We start from the raw sequence: 4,406 nt of genomic DNA on the forward strand, positions 1-4,406 counted from the left end.
AAAAGGAATGTATATCATAGAAAACATATGTAAAATCTACAGTGACACAGCATATCATGGTCATATAGTGAATAGAACATAAAATAACACAACATGACATAAGATAATGTCATGTAACAAAACGTAAAGTGACGTTCATGCTGGGTTTTGCACCCAGGATGCGGCAACCGTGGATGCCCATACAGACTGGGGAGTGAGAGGCTGGAGAACCTCCCTGTGGAAAGGGACCTGGTGGTTCTGGTTGGTGAAAAGGTGACCATGAGCCAGCCGGTGGCGGCCAAGAGGACAATCGTGTCCTGGGTGCATCCAGCACGGCATCTCCAGAAAATCGAGGGAGGGGATTGTCCCTCCCTGCTCTGCACTGGCGTGGCCCCACCTCAGTGACTGGGTGCGGGTTTGGGTGCTGCAGGATAAAAAGGATCTAAAGCCACTGGAGAGCGTCCAGAGGAGGGCACGGAGTTGGTGAGGGGTTTATAGGCAAAGTTGTATGAGGAGTGGCTGAAATCACTTGGACTCCTCAGCCTGGAGGAGACTGAGGGGAGACCTCATCATGATCTGCAGCTTCCTCACAAGGGGAGGAGGAGGAGCAGGTGCCGAGCTCTCCTCTCTGGTGACCAATGACAGGACCCGAGGGAATGGCAAGAAGATGCCAGTTAGGTTGGACATCAGGGAAAGGTTCTTCTGACAGAGGGTGGTGGAGCACTGGAACAGCTCCCAGAGCAGCAGTCACGGCTCTGAGCCTGATAACATCCTCGAGGCATTTGACCAACACCCTCAGGCACCCGGTGTGAATGTTGGGGTTGTCCTGTGTAGGGACAGGAGTTGAACTCAATGGTCCTTGTGGGTCCCCTCCAACTCAGGACATTCCTTGATTCTGTGATAATAAAACATAATTGGGACCTAAGGGACCCTGTTCCATGATCCTCCTGTGTTCTGCTGTTCACTTTTGACGGGGTGATCACTGTGTGTGATGGAAGCTTCTCATGGATTTTGGGGTGGAGATGTGGCTCCTGCTCCAGCTTCTCAGCTGTATCCTGTGCTGGAGACTGCCTGTCATCATAGAATCAGAGAATCACAGAATAGTTTGAGTTGAAAGGGACCGTAAATATCCTCCAGTTCCAAAAAGGCTTCCCAAGGCCCCATCCAACCTGGCCTTCAACACCTGGGCAACCTGCGCCTGTGCGTCACCACTCTCATGGTGAAGAAATTCTTCCTCATGCCTAGTATAAATCTGCTCCTCTCCAGTTTATACACATTCCCCCTCATCCCATCACCACAAGCCTTTGTAAACAGTCCCTCCCCAGCTTTCTTGTAGCCCCTTCAGGTACTGGAAGGTCGCTATGAGGTCTCCTCGGAGCCTTCTCCTCTCCAGGCTGAACAACCCCAGCTCCCTGAGCCTGTCCTTCTACAGGAGGTGCTCTAGCCCTCTGAGCATCCTTGTAGCCTCCTCTGGACCCATTCCAACAGCTCCACCTCCTTCGTATGTTAAGGATTCCAAAAGTGGACACAGTACTCGAGATGAGGTCTCACAAGAGAGGAATAGAGGAGCAGAATCCCCTCCCTTGACCTGCTGGTCACGCTTCGTTTAGTGCAGCCCAGGACAGAGTTGGCTTTCTGGGCTGCGAGCGCACGTTGCCAGCTCTTGTTGAGCTTCTCATCCCCCAGCACCCCCAAGTCCTCCTTTGCAGGGCTACTCTCCATCACATCATCCCCCATCCTGTATTGAAACCATGGATTGCCCTGACGCAGGCGTAGGACCTTGTAATTGGCCTTGTTGAACCTCATGAGGTCCTCAGAGCCCCACTTCCCCAGCCTGTCCAGGTCCCTCTGCATGACATCTTGTCCTTCCACTGTGGCATCCCAGGGGTGGCTGTCACTCTGGGTGACTGAGCGCTCATTGTCAAGGTTTTAATAATGAGAAATTTAACTAGATCCTTTCTGTTCAGCTCTTCATGGATCGAAGTACAAAGCCAACCCAAGGAAATCGTCACAGTGGCTGTCCAGAATCCTGGAGGAGATTATGGCAAAGCTGGAGGAAGCAAGATGTGGTGGGTATGCAGCCCTCATAACCAGAGGGCTTGGGAAGCAGAGGGATCAGAGACTTGTAGGGACAAGCCAGAGCCTACACCAGCTGGAAGGGATCAACCAGAGCCGTGCTGCACGACACGCGCTCTCACACCCACAGCAGCTGTTGAGCCACAGGGATGGTCCAGGGTCTCTGCTGCAGTTGTGGTCCCAGCTGAGCCCCAGCGCAGCCGCTGCCCCAGCTGTGTCGATCCTGGCCAAGAGCCGTTCTGGGCAGATGTTGGCATCCAGCTGGCAGGAGCTGTGGGTGCTCAGCCCTTGCTGCTGGTTGTGGCAGGGGAGAGCGGTCCTGGGCAGCAGAGAGGATGCGCAGGCAGCTTGGAGTCACTGAGACTGGCAGACTTTGCTGGGGCTGCAGGCGTGCACGGGCCAGGATCAGAGCAGCCCCAGCTTCACAGCCTGGTCCAGCCCCGTTGTGCTGCTCGATGTCTGAGGGCTCTGGGTGACGCCTCGGGGACAGGGGAAGCTGGAAGCTGGACACCCAGCCAGAGGCTGCACGGCTGGCTTGAAGGCAGTGACCATGAAAGGCTGTGGACTCATTCTTGGTGGTTCAGTTCTCTGCTTCCAGCTGTGTTTTAGACAACTTGGCTGTGGTTTCCCTCTGGCTTTGGGGCTCTGTGGGCACTTCACTGCCTCTGGTGAAAGAGCCCAGGACGTGGTGACCAGAGCTCGGGGTTCAGTGTGTGTCTGTGACCCTTCCCATGCAATGGAGTTGGCAGGATGGGACGTGCTTCTCTGAATGGCTCTTTCCCAACCAAACCAGCTGCATCGCCTCCCTGTGCCCTTGGAGGGAAGGTGTTTACCATAATCTTGTGGTTTACCAAAAATGTACTAAGTGTGACGAGAAGATTCCATGTGATCTCCAGGTCTCTCAGCAGCTCAGGTTTTGCTCTCTATGAGAACACTGGGAAGTGTCTAGGGCTAAAGTTTTCCTCCATGAATGACAGACACATGGTTTGGACTGGTGATGAGGCGCAGCCCCAAATGCCCAGGCTGTTTCTACACATTAGTGATGTCCTTTGCCTCCCGAAGAGACTGAGTTCCTGCTGAAGTACAGTTACTTTAATTAAACTGACCCTCTTTCTTTCATGGAAGCGATCCAATCAACAGACATGCCAGGTAACTGTCCCTCAGTCACCCAGCGCCATCTCTCAACAACCCTGTGGGTTCGCGGGCTCTTCCCTGGTTCTGCCTCTGCACGTGGTGTCTCAGCCAAACTGCTAGCGTGGAGCGGCTGTTCCCAAAGAAGCCAGGAGCAGCTCTCTGCAGACAACCATCATCTCTGGGCTGCGGAGTCGTTGCCGTCAGTGTCCCCGAACAATGCTTGATGAACTTAAGGGTCTGTTCCAAACTAAAGGATTCGACAATGCTATTGATGATGGCCTCAGCTCATTTCTCTGTTCTTCAGGCACTTGTGATTCTGTACTTTGAGGAACACACCTCCAATGCCCATTAATTAGCGAGGGCCTTTTTTTCTGCCTCCAGTCCATTTGCTGGTCAGGTGTGTGTCTTTGGGGGACAGGAGCAAGTAAACAGGTGGCACTGGTGCAGCCTTCCTGGGACGGGGGCTCTTCTCCCCAGGCAGCGGGGACGATGGCTTTTTCCTCCAGTGTTCAAAGAGGGTTTCCTCTCTGTGTAAGAGCTCTCCTCTGAGACAGCTCTGAGGGGCCCCGCGTTGGTCCCTTCCCTCCTCAAGGGGTGCTGCACGTGGCCAGGAAGAGTGTTTAGAGAACTGCAAGGAGACAGCCAAGAGGTCCTCGTGGAAGCTTTTGCAATTTCCACCGATGTCGGGCTCTCACTTTGTTCCCTGACCCGCTTCCAGCACCTGCAGTTCCCCAGGGCAGGAGCAGATCCACAGTTCTGATGGAAACGTTTCTCCTCTGTGCTCACTTCTAGGTGAGGATGGTGGCAATGGTTTTCCAGCTGCTCAGCTGGAAGTTGGTATGGAGCCAGTGGCGCAGCCTGGAGGTAAGTTCCCTATGTCCCTTTCCCTGAAAGAACAGACATGGACACGTGCCAAGAGCTCATTCCTTGCAATTTTCCTTCAGAGCCTCTCGCAATTGATGACTTCCAGACTCCTCGGTCCAATCCGTCCCTGAAGTCTGAGAGCGATTCCTCAGGTCAGGAAGAGAGAAAAGTGAGTCAGAGATTCCCCCCATTGCTGCCTTCCAAGCCTGCTCCCAGCCACGAGGCATCGCTGCTCAGGCTGCTGGGCAGCGGTGAGTGAGGGGCTGGCCAAAACACTCTTCTGCTGCTGCCTGGTGCTTTAATTGGTGTCTGAACTCCCGTGCCTCCCTCTCGGGAGCGCTCTGACTGGAGCC

The sequence above is a fragment of the Phaenicophaeus curvirostris genome, unplaced genomic scaffold (assembly GCF_032191515.1).
Source record: "Phaenicophaeus curvirostris isolate KB17595 unplaced genomic scaffold, BPBGC_Pcur_1.0 scaffold_53, whole genome shotgun sequence".
NCBI classification, from domain to species: domain Eukaryota; kingdom Metazoa; phylum Chordata; class Aves; order Cuculiformes; family Cuculidae; genus Phaenicophaeus; species Phaenicophaeus curvirostris.